This window comes from Pinus tabuliformis, chromosome 7 (assembly GCF_031772625.1).
Source record: "Pinus tabuliformis cultivar Carrire ecotype Pingquan chromosome 7, CPIR1, whole genome shotgun sequence".
NCBI lineage: Eukaryota > Viridiplantae > Streptophyta > Pinopsida > Pinales > Pinaceae > Pinus > Pinus tabuliformis.
In genome coordinates this window covers 1,431,860,099-1,431,866,468 of record NC_142293.1, presented here as the reverse complement: position 1 = coordinate 1,431,866,468, position 6,370 = coordinate 1,431,860,099, and the positions used below count along the sequence as shown (strand labels likewise).

Below are 6,370 nucleotides of genomic sequence, written 5' to 3'. Positions count from 1 at the left end.
GGGCATTTGGTCTAGTGGTATGATTCTCGCTTAGGGTGCGAGAGGTCCCGAGTTCAATTCTCGGAATGCCCCTTTGTTCCGTTGATCCAGCTTCTTCTTTAGAGAAACCTGCTTTTTTGAAGCAGAAATGTAAGATATATAGCTCTCCTGAATGTCATTAATTCAAATTCTTTAGAGAAGCCTGGTTCTGAAACAAGATATGTAGCTCTCCTGAATGTCAATAATTCAAATTCTTTAGAGAAGCCTGGATTTTGTCAAACAAGATATATAGTTCTTTTGTCAAACAAGATATATAGTTCTCCTAAATTAAAGTATGGTTTGTGTGAAACAAAATTCGTCTTTGTGAAACAAGACAGTAGCTCTCTTAAATGTTATTAATTCAAATTCTTTAGAGAAGCCTGGTTTTTGTGCAACAAGATATGTAGCTCTCCTAAATGTCAACTTCTTTAAAGAAGTCTGGTTTGTGTGAAACAAGTCTGTCGCTCTCCTGAATGCTTTTTAAGAAATTTTGATATGAATTATTAAATAAGGTTGGAGCGAGAGTTACCGAGTCCAATTCTCGGAATGCGCCTTTGTTTCATAAATTCAATTTCTTTAGAAAACCCTGGTTGGTGTGAACAAGATCTGTAGCTTTCTTAAATGAAATTTTGATTTGAATTATGGAATACGGATGTTTTTAATTAGAAAAGACTGTTTTCAATAAAGAGTTATAGTGTGAAACAAAAATATGTAGCCAAGTTTTTTTTACATCCAGAATTTAGGCAGAAAGAATAACATTCCATTACACAACCACTCAACCTAAACCCAAATAACCCTAATCAGGAAGGATACACTCCATCAAACCACCACTTGATCTAAAACCCAATTGAGCATTGACACTTGGTTATTTAACTGATATTAATTACTCTCAACACACATCATTTCCTAACATAAGAAGGATCTTATGCCCATGAAATAGAACAGGAAAGAAGAAGCTCAAATTTCGGAGGAAGATTTACACTTTCCATTCCGGGGAAGATACTTGTCATAGTAGAATTTCAACGCCCATCAAAGCACTGATGATTTCGTTATCAAATGCATGTTTTATAGACAATAATTAGTTGCACTGTTTAGCCGGATTGATAGGCTAAAGGGACTTTTCCTTTCTGGACTTCAATTTGTTCAGAAAGGATTACCATATTGCTTGAAATTCTCCAATTCAGAAAACTTCTTACCTTGGGCTTGAGGATATGATGGAGCTTGAAGCCATCTGTTGGACAGAGACCAATTTCTATCTTAGCCATTATCTTTAAACGTTTTCTTTCTATCAGGATATTTTTAGAGGTTCGTCTGCATCTTGATGAAAGATTTCTTGGAATTTTCTTTTCACCATAGATTTGAATGAATCAACTCGAGTGGAGCTCTTGCTCTCCATGATTCACCAGAAAGAAAAAACATCCTTGTGGCATTTTTATACAAAAATATTTTAATGGCATTTTTACACAAAATGCCACACTCACAAATTTTATTAAGATGTTCAAAGGCAATCTTCTTATCATTTGTTTCTTATATAACAAATTCAACATTCTGAAGTTCAAGTGACTGTATTTTAAGATCCACAAACTAAATCGGTCTATTGTGTCAATGTTGAAAGGAGATGAAAATTCATTTTTCTTTTTTTTAAGAAATATCCTTGCTTTTGTCATTTTGTATACTGTAATCTGAGTATTCTCATTCTCAAACTTAACCCTATGTTCTGTTTTCTAAACAAGATAAAACTTGTATTCTGAACCCATAATAAATTGCAGCAAAACAAAAATGCAGTTATAAACTCTTCCAAATAAAAATTGTGTATAGTTTGATCAAATATTCAACATCTGCATAATAGAGTTTTTTAAGACTGCAATTCTAATACACTATAACCCATGACAGCTATAATGAAAGTTCAAAATAAGATCAAGTTATGGTATTCATGCTTTGGTAAAGACCTACCAGTCCTCTGATTATTTTAAACCCTTTATCAGATACTGTGCCCTCTAATGTTCCTTTCTATTGACTAAGGAGGTTAATCACTGAAAGCTCTAGTTTGTTAATATTGAATTTTCTAACACAGAGCATGCTAAGGAATCCCATCACAAGTATTTACCATGTGTGAGATGAACTAGAACCAACTATTAGTGCATGGAAACCATTAATATGATTTATATATTAAGCAATGAGAGGTCATTGAAAAGACGTTAAAATATTTAAAACAATCCTGTTAATGCTTGAGAGCATATAACAAAGAAGTTGATCCATCACTCAAAAGTTCCTTCAACTAGTTTTCACTTTTTTTGAAGCCAAGAAACACCCAAGCCCAAACAAGGGGAATATGGATAGGAGTTTTTTTATAAAGGAATCAGAGTCATTGAAACAAGAAATTGCTCATAAAAAACAGGAGATTGACACAATGCAAAAGTGTGCCAATCAAATGCAGGCAAAGAAAGTCTGGGTCTATAACAAATTCAGTGCTCTTGAGACACTGTTGTCTGATTTTTCTGCATCTGAAGAGTATTGGAAATCTCGGGAATCAAGGGCAAATGAAAAAGTAGAAACATTTGGATATCTTGTGAGGGAAAAGATGGAGGAAATGTCTCTTCTGCAAGTTGATAAGAAGGCCATTGAAACTACGTTAAAGCAGACTATGGAGATTGAGGCAATTACACAAGCTGAGGTATGTGATTTGACAGAGAAGGTTCAGCTTGCGGAGCAGCAGAGAATTGATGCTGAGAAGACAGTGGTAGTTCAGTTAGAAAAGCAGGTTGTTTCATCACCAGATTTAAGATCATCTTCAGAACAAGTTTCTACACATTTTGGCAAGGCTGCAACCTTGTTGAAAGGTGAAGAAAAAAGAAATAAACTTTTTACTGCCTTAAAAAAATCCTTAGATCAAGTAAAGGATCACAGAGCAAAGATTAAGAAGCTGGAAGCACATTTGAAGCTAACAGAATCTTCAATTCAGCAGTTGGAGTCTCAGATACAGGCAGGCTCTGATGCTTTAAAGGAAGCAGAGCTTTCCTTACAGCGGATTCTCAATGAAAAGCAAATTCTAATTAACTCCCATGAAGAAGCAAGTCGAGAAATGGATGCTTTGATATTGGAGCTTCAATCTTCTGAGTTTGAAGTTAAAAGCAAAGAGGAAGAATTGAAGAGTAACAGGGAGGTTCTTCAAGATCTAATTAGTAGACTAGCTGAATTGGAAGGAAGAAATATCTGTGATGAGAAAATGAAAGAACAGATTGAACCTGATCACTGCTCTTTCACTCAACTAGTTCTAAGCAAGCTAAAGGATATTCATGCAGTCGTTTGGGAAGCAGACACTTCATTGGGCTCTCTACAAGTTGCACAAAATGAAGCATCCAGGGAACTTGATACGTAAATTCTGGATATAATAACTGTATGGTGTAGTACAATAATACTAATGATGATTTTTTCTTTGGATTGAAATCCCAACCCAGACTGCTTGTGATCATGCTCCTCTTGCATGCAAACTTCAGAAGTCTATGAATATAATAAAGCAGAACAAAAGATTACATTGGCAAGAGAATTTCAAGTGTACAAGTTGAAAAGGGGCTGAAAATTTTCAAGACATGCACAAACTTGACCCCTCTGTTTGCCATGATATCAATTCCTTCTGTTAGGACCTTAATATTTGGTCAAAGTGGTAATGCACATCAAAGAACCAGTCCATGATTCTACTGAGTACTTATGCTCCTCTTAGAATAAACGAGCAGGGGCTGAGGAAAAGACATAAAGGTTAACCAACTTGTAGGCTTCTCCAACAAGTTGTCAGAGAAAATCCAGCTTCTTCTTCTTTAATCTCCCATATACCAGCATTCGTGTCATGAATGTCATTGCAGTTGATGATGCTAGGTTGTTGAGGATTCTTGGTGTAGTGACCAGCTTTTGTTAGGTGTGATTCTTATATATGAGGAGTTGGTTGTTAGGGTTTTCTTGGTTTCACTGGCTAGGGTTTGAAATTGTTCCAACTTGTGATAAGTTGCAAGTATGTACATGTACTTCATCTTTTCTATATAAATAAAGTGTTCAATGGTCCAATAATCAAGTACTTGCATATTTGATTATGAGCTTGTTTTCTCTTTCTTCATTGGGTAATTTCCAACACTTTTTTTTATAATGACAATTTCACATGACAGAATGCAATAAATCATTATATACAACAAAGACTGCAATGCCTCTTGCACCTGAAGCACTTCTTATATAAAAGGGAAGTAGCTGATATGTATGGTATATGTAGACTTGAAGATGTGTCTCTTTGACAACACTTGTTTTTATTTTTGGTTTAAAAATAAATCAACTTTACCAATACATTTGTTAATGGTTATTGCTGTGCATACTCATATTTCTTCAAAATGGAGCTCTTCTATGGTATTTTCTAAAATAAAATTCACGTGTCTATACTAAAACGAGTTGCTGGACCTGTACATAATTTCTGGGCAGATTCAAACATTTGAAGGTGACATATGCATACTCCTATGTATGCATTGTCCATGTGGAAGGTGCTGATACTATTGATATTTTATCTTAATTAAAGCAACACTTATATGTAGTCATATATCTCTTATTTGCTCGCTGATATTTCTCAATCTATCCCACAATTGTTGGCTGCCCCATGGGTTATCAATGGTATGTGTATTTTCATCTTTAATAAAAGTGATCTTGGCATGTTCAAAATATTGCTACCATATGGATTTTATGTTATTTGTGTTATATTGAAGTCTCTTTGGCATATATGTTCATTGTACCTTCCTATTTGCAGATAAAAGCTCAAACAGTCACCTACAACAGTATGCAAACCAACACTTTGACAAAATATCAAAATGGCTAGAATCGTATAAACATATAATATCAGTGGTCATATTTCTTTAGGATGTAGTTTTTTTTTTGGTATTTTCTAAAATAAAATTCATGTGTCTATACTAAAACAAGTTGTTGGAAAGTGTTCTGCAAAGCAGAACCTGTGTTAAATAATTGAGCTCAAAGCAATTGGTTTAGCACAAGAAACATTCTAGGTGTTATTTGATAAAAGGGAAAGCATGTGCGTTCAATTGTTTAAAATAGTTTCCAAAAGTAGACAATGACATCGATGAAGATGAACACAAAGAAAATGTAAGACAGCAAGACTTAGGAAATCAAAATTAAGCATTCAAATAGGTACATCTAAAATTGTTGATATTTGATTTGGTGATCCTCTCACAATGACTTGTTCAAGGTATGGTACAAAGGTTCCTAGATATAGACTACACAATATGGAAAATGATTAATCCAAGCTACACAGTACACTATGTCGTAGAGACATGGACAAACCCTCCACAAACTCCCAATTTCATTTAAATCATTGCTTGAAATACCAATCGACCATGCCTAAGAGGAGCATAAGTACTCAGTAGAATCATGGACTGGTTCTTTGATGTGCATTACCACTTTGACCAAATATTAAGGTCCTAACAGAAGGAATTGATATCATGGCAAACAGAGGGGTCAAGTTTGTGCATGTCTTGAAAATTTTCAGCCCCTTTTCAACTTGTACACTTGAAATTCTCTTGCCAATGTAATCTTTTGTTCTGCTTTATTATATTCATAGACTTCTGAAGTTTGCATGCAAGAGGAGCATGATCACAAGCAGTCTGGGTTGGGATTTCAATCCAAAGAAAAAATCATCATTAGTATTATTGTACTACACCATACAGTTATTATATCCAGAATTTACGTATCAAGTTCCCTGGATGCTTCATTTTGTGCAACTTGTAGAGAGCCCAATGAAGTGTCTGCTTCCCAAACGACTGCATGAATATCCTTTAGCTTGCTTAGAACTAGTTGAGTGAAAGAGCAGTGATCAGGTTCAATCTGTTCTTTCATTTTCTCATCACAGATATTTCTTCCTTCCAATTCAGCTAGTCTACTAATTAGATCTTGAAGAACCTCCCTGTTACTCTTCAATTCTTCCTCTTTGCTTTTAACTTCAAACTCAGAAGATTGAAGCTCCAATATCAAAGCATCCATTTCTCGACTTGCTTCTTCATGGGAGTTAATTAGAATTTACTTTTCATTGAGAATCCGCTGTAAGGAAAGCTCTGCTTCCTTTAAAGCATCAGAGCCTGCCTGTATCTGAGACTCCAACTGCTGAATTGAAGATTCTGTTAGCTTCAAATGTGCTTCCAGCTTATTAATCTTTGCTCTGTGATCCTTTACTTGATCTGAGGATTTTTTTAAGGCAGTAAAAAGTTTATTTCTTTTTTCTTCACCTTTCAACAAGGTTGCAGCCTTGCCAAAATGTGTAGAAACTTGTTCTGAAGATGATCTTAAATCTGGTGATGAAACAGCCTGCTTT

At 34.9% G+C, this 6,370-nt stretch overlaps 1 non-coding gene across 1 annotated transcript; it reads left to right on the top strand.

Moving 5' to 3' along the window:
* TRNAP-AGG (transfer RNA proline (anticodon AGG)) lies at positions 1-72 on the top strand. The gene has a single exon. It is a non-coding gene; the product is annotated as a tRNA-Pro (tRNA).
* The last annotated feature ends 6,298 nt before the right edge of the window (positions 73-6,370 follow it).